Genomic DNA, 18,366 nt, shown 5'->3' with positions numbered 1-18,366 from the left:
AGAAGGACTTGTGATCAATCAGAGAAAGTATGTACTTGATTTACTCAAAGAAACTGGTTTTCTTGGCTGTAAGCCGGCTGATACACCAATGGAGGCAAACTTGAGATTCAATAAAGAAGATGAGTCCTTAGTAGACAGAGAGAAATTTCAAAGGTTAGTTGGGAAACTAATCTACTTATCCTTGACAAGGCCAGATATAGCTTTTCCCGTAAATGTGATAAGTCAACACATGACTAATCCTACTGAAGAGCATATGGCAGCAGCAAATAGAATTCTCAAGTACTTGAAGAAAACTCCAAGACACGGCTTAATGTTTAAGAAGACACAAGACAGAACTGTTAAGATTTTTACAGACTCTAGTTGGGCTGGAGATCTCACTGAAAGAAGATCCACTAGTGGGTACTGCACTTTTGTTTGGGGTAACCTTACAACTTGGAGAAGTAAGAAACAATCTGTTGTTTCAAGAAGTAGTGCTGAAGCTGAATCTGAATTTAGAGCACTAGCTTTGGGGATATGCGAAGGAATTTGGCTACTTAAATTACTAAAAGAACTTGGCACAAATCAGGAGGATCACTTTGAAGTTTTGTGTGATAATCAATCTGCCATTCAGATTGCCAAGAACCCAGTTCAACATGACCGAACAAAGCATGTTGAAATTGATAGGCATTTTATTGCTAATCAAGTCAACAAAAAGACAGCCACTCTTTCTTACATTCCTTCAGAAGGACAGATTGCAGACATTTTTACCAAGGCTTTGCCAAAACCTGTGTTCAATAAATTCCTATTCAAGCTGGGATTATACAATGTATATTCTCCAGCTTGAGGGGGAGTGTAGGAATATTCTGTAAATATTTTAGGAATATTTTGTAGATATTTTTTTTATTAAAATCCCTTATTTTAAGGGATCATATCTCCTATTTAGTATCTTTCCTAACTTAGAGTTTCCTAAAGTAGTGTCATAGGTTGTATATAAAAACTCTGATTTATGTTCTATTTAATATATAATACTCTGATTTCTACAGTTTAGTATTTGGTGGTTAACTGCCATTCACTTAACCATTGATAATGTTGGTATTCAGCCACATTAAGTTATCAATTGTGGCTGTGCTATCAAGGTAATAATTTGGTTTCCTCTTAAAATAGTCAAGGGGATAAGTTAGTACACTTTTTCGCTTAAATGCTCTTTTTCTTTATTAAAACGTGCTTGTATTTATGACTGATTCATGGATCCATGATTTATGTTATTGGTTATCTTACAGTTTTGCTCAATAGTGCTCAAATTTTTGAGAAAATATTTGGAGACGAATTGATCATGGATATTATTGGTTCTCTTGAATGTAAGTATATCACTATTTGTTTACAAATATATTATCAGGGACTGTTGGTGGATTGAATTGAATGTTCAATTTGCAACTTCATTTGATTGTTTGGATGCGGGCTTGTAGTTATAAGATTTTGTACAATTATTTTTTATGATAATAACATTTTAATATATTTTTCCTTTTTGAATGTTCCTATGTTTTATGTCTATTTCCCAAAATTTGTCTATTGCTTAGTAGTTTAGCTTGTTTTGGTAGGCAGTTTCTTCTTCTCTGGTTTGCAGATGATCCTGATGTTCCTCAGGTGCAACACTATCAGAATTTTCTGAAAGAACATGTTGATTTTAAGGAGGTAATTTATTTTTACATGGGTCTTGCTGCTTATAGTGGAGTTTTATAGAGGGAGTTTAGATCAGGTGAAAGAAAATCAGGAGTTCTGTAAAAAAAGGTTCATTCTTATTCATTTTTACATCATGTTTTTTGTTTCTTTTCCACTTAACTGCAGTGTTGTCTTCTAGGCTATTTCTTTACTGAAGGACGACAGCACCTTTATTCAAGAATTGTTTGCTAAGTTGAGATCACCCACCACATCTGCTGAATCAAAGAAGAATTTGGTAATCATGACATTGAATTTTAATTGTATAATGATTTTCATTTGGTTATGATTGCTGCTTCCTTTATTCTAACGCTAACTGTTATGAGCAGTAGATTGTAAGATATCTAACTTTGTTGACCTTTAGTTAATTACCCCTCTTTTTTTCCCCTTCTTTTTTCTTTCAATTTGAGTAAGATGCATTTTCTTTTATCCATTTAGATGTTAGATTTAGGCTGAAATAACCCCCCCAAAAAGGAAAAATAGCTTTTGAACTTTCACTTTGTCTAGGCATGTCCTTATACTTCTATTGTACCCAAATATTACATTAATCTTTAATTTGCAACCAGATATTCCCTTTACCTTTAATTATACTCAAATAAACCCTAAAATTTTAATTTGTATTTTATTTAAGCCCTTGACATAAATCTTTCATTTGATATAAAGGCTTATATGGGAAAAATTGAAAAATGAGGGTGTATTTGGGTACAATAAAATTATAGGGGTTTACTTAAAAAAGTGAAACAGTTAGGAGTTTCTTTTAGTATTTTACCTTATATTCAGCGCATTGTTTTCATGTTTAGCAAGTAGTTATTTAAAGTGACTATATAATTGTCATCTGGATCTTGATCATCATCAGTAGGCCTATTTATGATCCCTTGAATAATTTATCCTTAGGTGATTCCATCACTATATCCAGTGCTTTTCGTTTGTAAGTCATTCATGCATCTTAGTAAAAGAAAATAGTAATATACATTTATAAGAATTGAAAACATAAAATTCCTTATAAATTAATAAAGATTGACCACCAACTGAATTCTGGATTGGTTACTAGCTTCTTCATTTTTTTCATTTTATCACTTTTTGCACGTGTAGTTGCTTTATAAAATAGAACAAGAGAAATGTTATGTAAACATGCCATAGCCCTAAAATTGGATTTTCACTAGCGTTGATGATGCAAATTAATCATTATTCATTCCAATATATTTGAAGAAAGGAACATTTGTTCAGATAAAATATAGTATATATTCTCTGCTCCTATCTAATTTATCATCAATTTGCCTTCTCAACGACTGTTATTTTACTAGAATCCCCACTGATTGAATCATACCTTTGAAACATGCGAGCTATAATTTACTGTGTAAGCTGATGGAGTTACCATAATATAGCTCTTTTATGTTTTGACTGGTGGCAAATGGAACAGGAAAAACCAACTACACTAGATTGCAGTCCAAGAACAATTTGCAGAAGGCACATAATGGCTGGGTCCTACCTCTACAAATGCTTATAGAAGGCATTGCAGCAGCGAATAAGAATGATATTGATCAACATGCAGTTGACACTATATGTGCTCTGAATCTGAATTCAGGTGTGAGTTTCAGATATTTTATGTGCAAAAAAGTATTAGAGTGCCTTATGTTTGTATGTTAGTTAAGCAGATTATAGTTAGAACCTGCAGTAGGATTGATCAAAAATTACACTCAGTTTTGTAATAGTCTACTTGCATATTTGCATATATTTAATAATAATCTTGTGTCAACTAATTATTCTATTTTTTTTATTTAATTGTTTTGTTTTCAACATTTTTTTATTTGAGTTGAAAGAAGAAAAACATGAATTGTAATTTTGACTTAGAAAAGAGAATATTCATCACCAGCTTAAATAATTAATGTTGATATTTCACCTGGGAATGGATATTAAAATCTTATATTTTACATGATTATGATTTAAGTCCTTATTTCATTTAAGTAACTTCATTATAATATCTTATTTTATTGATATTTTTATATTTAATCTAGTTTTTATTATTTATTTTAGTTTTGATTCTAAATTTTTATTTTTATTTTAATATTTAAGATAATTTGTGTTCTAACTTTTGGATTTTAATTGTGTTATTAATTTATTATTTTAAATTCTAAATTTAAATTTATTAATTTTTGTATTTAGTTTTAAAGTTAAAATTTTAATAGAAAATTTAATTTGATAATGAATTTTAATAGAAAATTTTTATATTTATATCATGGACATTATTTTTATATTTTTCATGACATTTATAATATTTTATAATTTTTTTTTGAATTTATGACATTTAGCGGCGTTTGTGAGAAAAACGCCGCTAAAGGCCATGACCTTTAGCGGCGTTTTATAAAATAAACGCTGCAAACTTTTGTGGCGCCATCTATAGCGGCGTTTTTTGTGGCACTTGAAAAAGCGCCGCTAAAGGCCTAAAAAACGCCGCTAAAAGTCAATTTTGTGAGAATTATTTCAAACACCAAAATCCTGAAGTGCGGCACCATCGCCAATCCCTTTTCTTTTTTAAAACAGCTTCTTTTCATTTTTAGTCAAATTAAGTTAGAACTTTTCTTGGTCCCATAATTCAAATTGGGGAAATTGGGCAAAAAGATATCAAAAAGATCTAAAATATTAACCTCCATTTTAGGACTTAAGGGTAAAAAGCTTATAAAAATGCTCTTAAATTTAGTTAAGCAAATATTTTTTATAACTAAAAAAACCAAAGAGGCTGCTTGGTTAGGATTATTGGTATGAGGAGAAGAAGCCTCACGAGTACATACTATAGAAGTTTGGCCAACCCTATCATTTATTATTTATTGTATTAGATTATGGTACATCTATATATTTATTAAAAAAAAGTGAAATCGGAATGAAATTTTTGTTGGCATAATAAAATTAAAAATTAAAGATTTGTGATTATTTTAAAAATCTTATTATTTTTTATTGATTTTATATATAAAAATATCATCAAAATAATATAATTTACTTTGTAAAAGATAATGTTTTAATTATTAATTAAATGTGTGTTTATATACTATATTATTAAATCTATACTATATATAAATGCACAATTAACTTTTCAACTAAAATTACAATTTAAACCCCTGAATCAAAAGAATATATGTGCACACATTTCACAGATGCATGCAGCTAAGCTTATATGGAAGATAGAAAGAGTTATATAAAAAAAGTATATGCACATCACGGGCCAAACTGCCCCGTGACACACACACATACAGATAGAAAGAATATATCAAAAGAATATATATAGATGCAAGTTTCACTTACGGATGCATGCAAATATATCAAAAGAATATATATACACACACATTTCACTTACAGATGCATGAAGCAAAATTTATAACAGATAGAAAGAAATATATATACATGCAAATTTCACTTATGGATACATGCAAATATATAAAAAGAATATATATACACAAATTTCACTTACAGATGCAGGAAGCAAAATTTATATGGAATGTGCCAAATAAAACATTAACAGCCATGTAAATACAAAACAACAATCAAATAAAATGACACGCATCAATTTTATTCCAAACAAAACCATGAGATCGTAGAGAGATACCTTGGTCGATATGAATGGCCGACGTCCTCAAAAGATAAATCTTCTTTTGCCACATAATTAACAATACCAAAGCAAAAGATGAATACTTTGGATTTTTTGAAAAATAAACGAGTAATACAATTCAAATATGAAACTTTGAAAGAAAACTCTCACTTTAAGATCAAAAAAGGTAATTATACTGCGTTCTTCGTAAGAAAGAAAATAGCACATAGTTAACATCTTCTAATACAACACAAATACCACTCGTAACTACTTTGTAATTGAAAACAATCTTTTCGATTCAATTACATGCCTAATTCCAACCATGCCATGCATTTAGGAGTTAACTGAATATTTCAATCAAAATCCATTTCCAAATCACCAAATCATATAAGCACCAACACACAAACAATTCCAACAAAGTTCATCGATTAGCTCCACTCAACTATTTTAAAGAAAATATACCCAGGTCCTTACTGATGAGTACAAGCGAAAAGAAAACCGAATATGCATTGATCCATAGACTGACTAATACGCACCACCTTAGCCCCAGATAAAATGCGAGACTTAAACTCCAAATATGACCACATTCTTCTAGTTAAAATTGATGTTAATTACTCCCAAAATCTCTTCTTACTTCCTTCCTTAATGAACTACAAAATGAGGTATTATTTTAGGTCTCTCAATCCAAAAATCCTTCAAATATTAGTCAAATAAGGAAAAATTAAGTTAGAACATTCCTTCGTCCCATAATTCAAAATGGGGAAAAAGATAACAAAAGGACCTAATATATTAATCCATTTTAGGACTTAAGGATAAAGATCCTCTTGCCTGCTTACAAAAACACTCTTAAACTTAGTTGAACAAGTATTTTTCATAACTAAAAGTCAGAAAAATAATACAACACCCTACAATACCCATTTTCCCTCAATTTTATGAGCAACCAAACAAGGAAGAATGAGCAACCCAATGTTACAAGTTCAGAACTACAATAATCCAGTAAATCATGATAAGATACAACATGCACTACTCACAACTGAACATGGCATCAAGAAACAGTGAAAAATAAATAAATTGTCAGAAGAGAAACGCGAACACTATCAGCTTCTGAAGAAATCAACTAGAAATCAATGTTATCTAGAATACGAGAATACGAGATATGATAAAGCTAATTTATTAAAAATTTAATATTACAAGAGCTTTAAAATTTATTTAAAATGTAAACTATAAACCAATATGTACTTGTACCACATTTACTTTGCTATGGAACACTGTGAATTTGTGGAATGAGTTGGATCAGAAAACAGGGATGCCCGAATGATTGCATGTCATCATGAATGCTTGTTCAAGCCATGGAAGAACTGGTGTTTTCTCCTCTTAGAATGTCTCCCAGAACCTTTTGAGACAACATAAGGTAAAAAATGTACCTACAATACACATCATAACATCTCAGGAGGAGGAATTTTTCATGTTTATAATTTACATACTGCCAGCTACTAGACATTATAGCCCCAGTAATCGTAAATGAGAGCCAAATTTCTAGATCAATTTTAAGTTGGGATTCCTGTTAACAATATTTATAAAAGCCTACACGGGATGATGGATTCCCATAATTCATTAGCATATGAATCTTGTTTAAGTTGATATGTGCAAGGTCAATGGATTTTAAGGCTCCAAGGTGAAATCATAAGCATGAAACGAGCAAAGATTGATCATAAAAAATAAAAATAAAAATAAAAAATCATTTCCAAAAAAGTGACAGGGCCATATACAACACTTGAGAATTATTTCGAACACCAAAATCCTAAAGTGCAGCGCCATCATCAAGGAGCTACTCATTGTGATTTGCTAGGTAGAAATTAGCCCAAACGTGCCTCCTATAACCACAAACAAATTAAACATTAAAAGAAAAAAATTAATCTTCAAAAACATAACTTTTAGTAAACGTAATTGCTCTACTTTCTTTTTTTCTTTCTAACACATCAAAATGCCACCAATTAATGTGAGGGTGGTTTTGGCCAAAAAAAAAAGTGAGGGTGGTTTAAAAGAAAAAACAAGATAATAAACCATGAAATGTGTTGATGACCCATCTTGGATTGCTCTAACTCGATCACTTTCTTCTTGATTGTGAGCTTCAAGTCTTTCACTGTGGCTGAATTCATCACCGCAACATCTTCAAATTCCAAGGAAAACCAATCCAAATAAGTACTGAATTTAATTTCAAACACAAATTCTATGTGGCTGAAGGCCTGCCTAGATCTCTGTGTGTGTCTGTGAGAGAGTGAGAGAGAGAGTGAGCATATGAAGTGTACCGAAGAAGGTTCCATCTAATTTGACAATAGAGATACACATGCCACTCCCCAGTTCAAGGTTGATTAGGGTATCGACATCGGAAAAACTAGGTTTCTTAGAGATATCGGCAAGAATTGGATCGTCAAGGAGTGCAGCCAGTGTTGAAAGTAACGCCACTTTCTTCACGTTTTTTGCTGTTGTATCCCAGCACTTTCCCTTCCTCCTTCACCCTTAACTCCATTCTTACACAATGCTGATGCTAATCGCCCAAAACCAAGCAGAAAAGGTACTGGTTGCTGATATGATTCACTGGATTTTGGAAATTCTATGTCAAATACTTTGATTAATGAGGATAGGCCAACCCAAGAATAAGAGCTTTTATATTTGGTAGTGATTCTTAAATTTTGATATTGAACAACTTGATGCTTTCATTTATGATTTTATAATATTTTTTGTCTTCTTGCTTGCAGTACTAACCAGAATATTAGATATTTATTGTATTTGTACAGTGAGTCAATGATATTATATTTAATTTAAATCTAAAACCTAAAATTTATTTTCTCATTATTTTTGAACTGTTTGTCATGCATTATCCTTAACTTTATTATTAATTTTAAAAACTAAATAATCATATTTTCTCTTCTAACTAAATCAATTCTTAAGCAAAATACAATACTAAACTCTCTCAACCTTAAATCTTTTAGCCGTATCTTTGTTCTATTGACGCTGATGATTTTTCGGCTTATTGCTCTCTTCTGAAATGATCCTCTCCTTCCCCTCTTCCCTTTGATCAAACTAAATTTCCAAGGAACTCCCCCAAACCCATTGAATTTCTAACCAGAAACCTAGGATTCAACATCTTCTTCCACCATAAGGGGATTGTCAAAGAAGACAGCTTTCTAGTAAAGCCTTCGTCAAACGACAATGGGTGAAATATCGTTTATTTTTTTTAGTTGTTTCAAGTTCGTTAGATGTATGAATTGAATGACTTATTGTTCCATTTTTTTATAATATTCTGTAACCTTGTTCTGGCAACGGATACAAGTTAGGGTGTTATATTTCCAACTTGAACTGTTATTCGAACCAAACTCATTCTCGAGTTTGTCTTTCCTCAACAAGTTTCACTTCACTTCCTCGAATGAAAGATTATTTCTCCCATAAATCAAGGTTTCCCGAAAAGACTTGTACGAATGGGACAAAGATCACAACAATAGCATGGTGTGGTCTTCATCATCAATCGGATCCTCGACTATCTTCAAGTCATTCAAGAGAGAAACAAACTCATTGATGTGAGCCCTAATTAAGTCATCTTCTTCGATACAAAATGTATATAGGCGTTGCATCAACACCAAACAATTAGCTAAAGACTTTTTCATATATAGGGTTTCTAACTTTTACTATAATGTAGATGTTGTTTTCTCTAAAAGTACACCTTGCAATACATCATTCATGAGGCACAAATGAATTGTAAGCATGGCCTTTTCACCAAGCTCATCTCATTCTGATTTATCTAAATTTTTGGGATTTTTCCCGGTAATAACTTTTTAAAGCTATTCTAAACTAGAATTGTAGTCATCCAAACTTGCTATAAAATGAAATTTGTGTAGCTATTGAACCTCTTGATATCGAACCTCATTTTCATCTAAACGTGTCAATCTGTGAAAGTTAAATTTGACTCTAATACCAATTTGTAAGGAAATAACTTGTGTATGCAACAAACAAGTAAATAAAGTAGAAATTGAAAAGATCAAAACACATAAATTTACGTGAAAAAACTCCTAAAAAAATAAAAAACCACGTACAAAAAGAGATTTCACTATAATAAAAAAAAGAGTACAAAAGATGGAAAGAATCAAAAGAAAACCTGAAGCCCCAAAAGAAAAACCTTCAAAACAAAGTACAAAATTCTTTCAATTTAAATATTTATGTTATGTAAAACCTAGAGAAACTAAGGCCTATTTATAGGCTGAAATTCGTAGCATATATGACTACAATAACCCTTGGTTAATTAGATTTTAAGTAAAAAACTAAAACAGAATTTAATTGAGATAAGAGAATCAAGAAAATTGACAAACACGTAGTCACATCGTGACGTGGCATTCGCGTCGTCAGAACGAGGGAGACATCGCATCGTCGGGACGAAAGCTCTCTTCTCATGGTGATGTAAGTTGTTTGTTGGGACAAAAAACACTTCCTCATTATGACGTCCTACACTAACTTAAGATTTTTTTATGCAATAATAGTCAAAAGCGCCCTAATGGACATATGTTTTACAACGGGAGAGAAAGCATCATGAAAATCAACTCCCTCCACTTGACTGTAGCCCTTTGCAACTAACCTTGCTCCGATACTAGTTTGTTAGGGATTGACCCATATATGCAACGAGAAAATAAAAGTAAAAGTAAAAAAGATCAAACACACCAATATTTACGTGCAAAAATTCCTCCAAAAAGGACAAAAAATGAGGGGCAAATGAGACTTTACTAAATGGGTAAAAATAGAAAGAGTACAATATGAAGATAATCTCAACGAATACCCCTAAATCTTGAAAGAACAAAAGACTTTGGCTAGAACCCAAAATTCCCCAAAACTCACAAAATTCTCTCAATATCAAGGGTGATGAATATTATTTTAGGCTACAATAACTCATTTTAGTGGTTAAATTCGTAGATTAAATATGACTAGAATACCCTAAACTAATCAGAGTTTAACTGAGAAACAATATAAGAGTTTAATTAGGAGAAGAAAACTCAGTTGAAGTGGGGAACATGTCGCCATGTCGCAACGTCGCATGCACCTCTTCGAGATGTAGCCAATCTTCTCATCGGGACGTCGCGGTCGCCTTGTCAAGACGTCGGCTCTTCCTCGTCGAGACGTTGGTTCGTAAATACGAGACGCACTCCACACATAAATTTTACATGATTTTGATTGGTATAATAACAATTTTACACAACAATCAAAATTATGTAAAACTAACAGAAAATATTAACATAATGATTAGTTGTCTTTAGTTGCTCATGTTTGAAACTAACAAGAATTAAATTGTTCCTTTTTTAGAAAAGATTAATTTGCTCAATATTGAAATTAAGAGGATAGAAAGGTCTTTTATCAAAAAAAATCATGTAAACAATAATATTGTTATTTTTTTTGTTCATTCAATATGTTTCATATTTTTATCAAATAAGTAAATTAATTAATTTTTTGTTATTCTATTTTAATTAAATTGAATTTGTATTAACATTTACTTATTTATACTATTTATTAAGTGTTTTAATAAGTTGGTGTCACCTTCAACTGGGTCACCAACTCGGTTAAGAAATTATGGAAATGTCTTTCCATGATTAAAATAAGTTATACAATTTGAGGATATTTTAGCCTTTTTACTTTAAAAAAACTAATAAAAATATACATATGATAAGAGTTGAACCAACGTCAATTACATTAGTAAAACTATTAATTTACCTGTAGAGACCATTTTTAAATCGAGTTTTAGAAAATGAGAATCGACTTTAAGAAAAAAGAAAACGGGAGTCGCCACCAATCTTTTTAGGTGTGATTGGATCACCTTATAAAATGTTTTGTTTTAAAACATTAATTTTGGTCTACGAAAGTCGAGAAAACAGATTCGGGAGTCGGTTACGTACGAGGAAGGGTTAGCACCCTCGTAGCGCCCAAAAATTGGTACCTAATTGATTCTCAAGTGTCTTTAATGTCGAAAATTTGAAAGTTTTAAGATGCAAACCTCTTTTAATTAGAATGTCTCAATTTTGAAAATTAAGGCTCACTTATTTCAAACGAGTCAAAACATCACATCCAGTAAGTTAGGACGCAACATTTTAAAACCTTCGAAACTAAGCTCGTCTTTCGAAAATTTCTATCTCGAAACAAACAAAACGCCATATCCAGTAAGTTAGGACACTATGTTTTGAAATCTCGAAATAATTGTTTAAGTTTTTAAAACTCAAAATCACTTAGAAGGGTGCTTGACTATTCGAATTCAACGAGAAAAGTCGCAACCCAGTAAGTTAGGGCACTACCTTTCTCGAAGTTTCCAAACATCAAGCATTTCCTTTTATTTTTTTTAAAAAAAAAACCTTGGAATATTATTTTAAATGACGTTTTAGGATGACATATTAATGCATCATGAAGCATAGATGTACAAAATATTCTAACATTTCCATACAAACATAAATAATATCATTAAGACAAAACTAAATAACATGAACATGCGTTTAATGAAAAATCATACTAGGGTAAATAATAAACAAATAAAAACATGAGTAAACTAAAAGAAAAACATAATACATGCAAAAATTATACAACAATATATATCATAAAATAGCACATAAAAGAAATAATTAAACATAGCATATAAAAAATGAAACTATGCACAAATAAGATAAATGACATATACTAAAAAAATGAATAAATAGAACATTTACAAATTATGAAAATATAATGCAATAGTTCAAAATACATGAAATGATAATATAATATATATACATGCATAGAAAATATATATTTGAAAACAAACTATATAAAAAGGTTAAATATTATAATATATAAAATACATAATCAAATGTAAAAAAGATAGGAATAAATATACATATTTGAAAAATGAAGAAATTAAAATAAAAAAAAGGTCGAAAAACTAAGATAGACGAAGAATAAAATAAGAACAAACCACAGAGAGTAAGAACGCAAGAGGGAGAGAAATTTGAGTGAATGCTTTCAAGAATTCTTATTGCTTCCCAAAACTCAAGTGATTTACAATAAAGGGAGAGGCCTCTATTTATAGTTGAGCCTCCCCAAATCCAATGGTACAGATCAATTACATCAACAGTTAAGATTAAAGGATATCTACAAATTAAATCTCCAAGATTACAAGATCATATCTTTAAGATTGCATATCATATCTAAGATTGCATATCCTTAAAGATTATATTTCCATATAAGTCAAGCTTGTAGATGGACCTTAAATCTTTTCAAGTAATGGGCCATTCTGATCGGGCCAAATTATATTTGTAATTCTGGACTGAACTTGGACTTCATTTTTTTTGGTGGGTTTATTATATTTTTGTTTTCGGACTTATTTCTGGGCCCAGGCAAAATTGAGTGTCTACAGCTGCCCCTCTTTGCTCATTGCTGTGTAACAGGAATCGAGCAAAGCTCATAGAAAGACCAAATTTGCCCGGCCTTATCGGATCATGGTCCTCAATCTGCTCATTTCAAACTCAAGACTGTCATGTTGATATCTTCGATATGCTCTCCGTCAAACACAGAGATGCCAAATCTTCTTCTTCGATTTGTTTTCTGACAATACAGAGATGCCAAATCATCTTAGATCTGCTTCAGCGTAAACACGTGAAAGCCAAATCTGCTGTGTCTTCGATTTGCTCCTTGTGAACACAAGGATGCCAAATCATCTTGGATCTGCTTCAGTAAAATCATCTGAAGGTCAGATCTGCTATGTCTTTAATCTGCTTCTTGTAAACTTATGACTGTCCTGTTAATATCTTCAATCTGCTCTCCGCCGAATACAGAGACGCCAAATCTGTTTCTTCGATTTGTTCTTTAACAATACAGAGATGCCAAATCATCTTAGATTTGCTTCAGCGTAAGCACGCGAAAACCAAATCAGCTATGCCTTCGATTTGTTCCTTGTAAGCACAAGGATGCCAAACCATCTTGGATCTGCTTCAGTCATCTGAAGGTTAGATCTGCTATGTATCTGCTCTCCGTCGAAATGGAGATGCCAGACTTCGATTTGTTCTCTGACAATACAGAGATGCCAAATCATTTTAGATTTGCTTCATCGTAAGCACGTGAAAGCCAAATCAGCTATGTCTTCGATTTGTTCCTTGTAAGCACAAGGATGCCAAACCATCTTGGATCTGCTTCAGTATAAACATCTGAAGGTTAGATCTGCTATGTGTCTGCTCTCCGTCGAAATGGAGATGCCAGACTTCAATTTGTTCTCTGATAATATAGAGATGCCAAATCATCTTAGATTTGCTTCATTGTAAGCACGTGAAAGCCAAATCAACTATGTCTTCGATTTGTTCCTTGTAAGCACAAGGATGCCAAACCATCTTGGATCTGCTTCAGTATAAACATCTGAAGGTTAGATTTGCTATGTATCTACTCTCCGTCGAAATGGAGATGCCAGACTTCAATTTGTTCTCTGACAATACAGAGATGTCAAATCATCTTAGATTTGCTTCATCGTAAACACGTGAAAGCCAAATCAACTATGTCTTCGATTTGTTCCTTGTAAGCACAAGGATGCCAAACCATCTTGGATCTGCTTCACTATAAACATCTGAAGGTTAGATCTGCTTTGTATCTGCTCTCCGTCGAAATGGAGATACTAGACTTTGATTTGTTCTCTGACAATACAGAGATGCCAAATCATCTTAGATTTGCTTCAGCGTAAACACGTGAAAGCCAAATCAGCTATGTCTGCGATTTGTTCCTTGTAAACACAAGGATGCCAAACTATCTTGGATCTGCTTCAGTATAAATAACTGAAGGTTAGATCTGCTATGTATCTGCTCTCCGTCGAAATGAAGATGTCAAACTTCGATTTGTTCTCTGACAATACAGAGATGCCAAATCATTTTAGATTTGCTTCAACATAAGCACGTGAAAACCAAATCAGCTATGTCTTCGATTTCCTCCTTGTAAGCACAAGGATGCCAAACCATCTTGGATCTTGCTTCAGCCAGATCTGCTATGCTGCGGCTTATTACCCTACCGCTTAGGGGATTAAGGCGCGTCATCTTTGATAACCTGTAGAATGATTATGCCTGCTAATTAGGATGCTATGATCGAAGTGAGTCGAATGTTCCTAATTAAACATGTTATGATGTAAAATGTTGTGAACATGACCCCTATCCTAGATGTCACCACTCATTCATCTATCGAGCTTTCCACCTCGTTCTTCTCGACATATCAATCATACTCTGCTCGTATACCCCGAATCTTCTCCATCAATTTGGTCTACCGTACCATTCCCTGAATGTTATTACCCACTGAAGATGTTTATGAAATGATCCTTTCTTAAGATCAATATTGCTTAAAACGTCCAACCACCTTTTGGACTGAAAAAGAAAATCTCTCGAATATCTCTAACCCATACATATAAGAATTCCTTAAACAATTGTCTTGTTTCAGTTTCTTGTATTATCTAGAAATTTCTAGAGTAATATGCAAAACTTCGTTTGTGAAGATATTTTAGTTCATCTATCATTATTTCAATGCAACATGCTTTATAAATAATGGGAGACAAATAAATTGATCCTGAGGATAATTAGATTTGGACACATTATTGGAAGGAATGAAAAAAGATTAACCTGAGAACATATCTTTGCGAAGAAAAAGAATCCAAAGATAGTAAATAGGACAGAAATCAGATGCCCCAGATATCGCCGCTTGAGCGTCTATACACCAGCTCCATGAAGACTTTCTTGAGTTCAACATGTGTTTAAAAGATCCAAAGTAATTCATTGATGCCTCGATATGTAACATACTTCACTTCTCGTCGAATCCAGTATAGCAAGGTCACTGCATGACTTTCCAAATTTGAGCTGCCCTTTCCGGTTTTCAACTCAAAACCCCTTTGGTCTCAAGGCTCCCTTTGCGGATTTTCACCTTGGCCTCTCCATTTTTCTTTTTTTCTTTTTTTTTTTATTTTTATATTTTTTTCTCTTTTTCTTTTCTTTTTTTTTTTGCAATAGAAGTCCCAAAGTGCCCTTTGCGAGTTTTCACCTTGGCTTCCCTTCTCCTTTAGACAAAGTACTCCTTGACCAAGTCCGAATTCACTAGATCAGATAAATTCTTCCTATCCATTTCTTGTCAAAATCAGTGCACCTCTAGAGAAAGCCCTTTTCGTAACATATGGCCCTTCCAAATTCGGCATCCTTTTGCATGGGAAGGATCTCTTTCAGCACAAGGTTTCCTTTATGAAATTCTTTTGGACGAACCTTCTTTGTCATAAGTCTGTGTCATCCATTCTTGGTACATTTGTTTAGGATGAATACTTTCAAGTTAAGTTTACTAGAGGTATTCAATTCTTGACTCCATCAAAGCTTGGAGGAAAAATCTTGATTCATAAACCCATGAGAAAGGGATTGCCCCAGCAGCAGTCCTGGCTGTTGTTTGTCAAACCCTACAAAAAGATGGTTCAATGATTCTCAACAGACAAGAATGAAGTTGCTGACTTTATCCTTCAACCTGGAAAGCTGAGGTACAGAGATTACTTCCGGAGCATACATCCCACCATGACTCGATGATGTTTCTGAAGCATCCCTAATCTTCATAAATTGGCCCCAACTGTGAAGCTGCCAAATGAGCATAGCAAATAGGAGCCACAACAAATATGGCTGTGGTGCTCCTTTGATACATATAGGATAGAGAATGAATAAACTATTGCAGATCATTAGCCGAAAACCAAGTCTGGTCTAAGAGAACATGATAGTGGGTCTGCCTCGTGATTCCAATCATTCCAGCATGGGTACCAAGGTAAAAATCATTGTTCTTTAGATGGCATGTCAATGACAGTACCATGTAGCACATTGTCAGGAGATCCCTGAAGTCTCGATAACTTAATCAAATCATTTGTTCATCATTTGACTGAACTGACACTCGCTATCTCCATGACTTGATCAGGCTTCCTATTCTCTGAACTTGTATTGAAGTCTAAGAGAGCTTCCTTCATGATACCGTCATCCACTTTGTCAAAAACTAGTTTTGATGAAAGAATCTATCATTTTAAGCTTCAGAGACTGTGTACGGCCTGATGCCCCATAGCTGGAAATCAATGGCCACCGCCTAGAGCTAACCATTGATGGCACATCAGACTGCTCAGGAAAGCCAAACAATGCACCCATTCCAAGGATGATGGTTGGAACCTTTGAAACAACTGGAATTGAAGGTGTTTGCCCCAGCGTAAGCATAGAGAGTAGGCGGTAGTTTCTTATGCCAATTTTACCAGTCTCGATCATCTTCTGTAATTTGTTTTTTCTTCTTTTTCTTTTCTTTTGGCAACCTTTGTTATGCTGTGGTATGGCGTATTATCTTTGAAAAGACTGCAAACTTTTGGCATTTTGCAGTTATATATAATCTTTTTTTTCTTTTTTTTTGGAAATGGATGACTTTTGACTTTGTAATATTGGCATATGAAGCTATCTCCCCCTCTTAATGGAGTAGTTGACGTCCACAAAGATGAGTCATTGTCAGCTTGAAACTTTTGACGAGCTCGGGCCCATAACATACATGCCCCATAAGTCTTGACTCCTTTAAATTTGGCATTCATTGTACAACTGATACGATCCCTTTCCATAGTGGACCAACAGTGCCCCAAAACCTCATGTTTATCCTGGCAATTGCAAATCCTCCTGCATGCGTCTTTGGACCACATTTTTGAATTCCCATAACAGTCTCAACAAGGTCTTATTTTGTCTCCTCAGCTAATTCCAATTTCGTAATCTTTCCTTCCTCTAAAGCTATATTTCCTACCACCACTTCATGGGGTAAAAGCCATTTTCAATAAATTCAGAAACAAGTCACAATTTCAGTCACCTTCAAAGTACTGAGATTCCTCTAAACACATATCGTACTCAAAAGAAACTCTGAATCTGTAGTATCGTTGCCCGTGTCATTGATATCTAGGGATCTATGATAGGCACACAAAAGAATATACAAGGAATTCAAGAATGACTATTTACATGAAATGAAAATTTATAAAGAATGTCAAAGGTCAAAAGAATCAAAATAAAAGAATATTTACTCAGATAAATAATAAAAGTATGTTTTATTGAAAATAAAAATGTCTGGACATGAGCCCACTTCTCAAAAGAAATCTCATTACTCCTAGGCTTTAAAGCAACAAGAGTGTTCTGAATATTACTCCGTAAAATTCCTAAAGATTACAGGAAGTTCTTCTGCAGTCCAATTGTTTAAAGAACTTCCCGGTTCGTAAGGACGAATGCCCTCAAGGTTTCTTTGTTCAGTCCCTTCCTCATGTATGCCATTGATGGGATGATTTTCATTTCCAAACTCCCTTCTCCGGGTAAGCTATCCCTTTTGACACAAAATTCGGGGATATGTAAGGGAACGTCGTTAATTCCCATTCAACTTCTTTTTCACTCAGCCGTGACCCTCTTCTCTCTCTCTCTTTTTCTTTCTCTTTTTAATAACTTTAACTAATTAGGGTCTTTTTATAATTTTGAATGCAAATAATGCAATGAAATGCTATAAGATGCAAATGAATGCAAAAGGTATCGATCTCGATTCAATCTCATTTAGAAAACTTTATTTAGAAAAAGAATATTTTTACATATAAATGGATTACAAATACGCTTTCGCCCTAATGCCTAAAGTTTTAACAACAAAACAAACTCTTGACCACGATCAGATTGTAGCTCATATTGGTGCTCAATATGTCAGCCTGTGCTGCCAATGTCTTGAAATAATCAGCTGCCTCCTGAGTTTGAGCTACGACCTCACCTATGGGGTAATCCGTGCAGCTAAGGGCACCTCCTCCAATACCTGTGAAGTTGTTCTGATTATTTTGAGATAGATTAGTGAACAGGTAGTTATCCCGTTCTGCAGTGTGCTACCTTAAAATAATATCCTATATCCTCAATGTTTCTTGAGAGCTTTCAGATTTCTACCCACGCAGAGCATCCTGCCTCGGTACCTTCGCAACATAGCTAATCTCTAAAGGTCTTTGTATGATACAGTCTTCTTTAATTGCTTTCTTTCACGCTTACTTAAGCTATCCAGGCCATCGGGGCTTG

At 33.3% G+C, this 18,366-nt stretch overlaps 1 long non-coding RNA gene and 2 pseudogenes across 2 annotated transcripts; 1 reads left to right on the top strand and 2 right to left on the bottom strand.

Annotated features, from left to right (window-relative positions):
• The first annotated feature begins 490 nt into the window (after window positions 1-490).
• Window positions 491-3,463, top strand: LOC107886708 (uncharacterized). Of its 2 annotated transcripts, XR_005917944.1 has the most exons (4): window positions 491-1,155; window positions 1,260-1,337; window positions 1,624-1,933; window positions 3,116-3,463. It is a non-coding gene; the product is annotated as an uncharacterized lncRNA (long non-coding RNA). The 2 variants fall into 2 exon arrangements; XR_001680862.2 differs by lacking the exon at window positions 1,624-1,933.
• Window positions 3,464-6,398: 2,935 nt separating this feature from the next.
• LOC107887738 (U11/U12 small nuclear ribonucleoprotein 25 kDa protein-like) lies at window positions 6,399-15,415 on the bottom strand (annotated as a pseudogene).
• Window positions 15,416-15,759: 344 nt separating this feature from the next.
• On the bottom strand, window positions 15,760-16,521 carry LOC121220791 (protein argonaute 4-like; annotated as a pseudogene).
• Between the last annotated feature and the right edge of the window lie 1,845 nt (window positions 16,522-18,366).

The sequence above is a fragment of the Gossypium hirsutum genome, chromosome A03 (assembly GCF_007990345.1).
Source record: "Gossypium hirsutum isolate 1008001.06 chromosome A03, Gossypium_hirsutum_v2.1, whole genome shotgun sequence".
Classification (NCBI taxonomy): Eukaryota; Viridiplantae; Streptophyta; class Magnoliopsida; order Malvales; family Malvaceae; genus Gossypium; species Gossypium hirsutum.
This window is presented reverse-complemented; position numbering and strand designations above follow the sequence as displayed.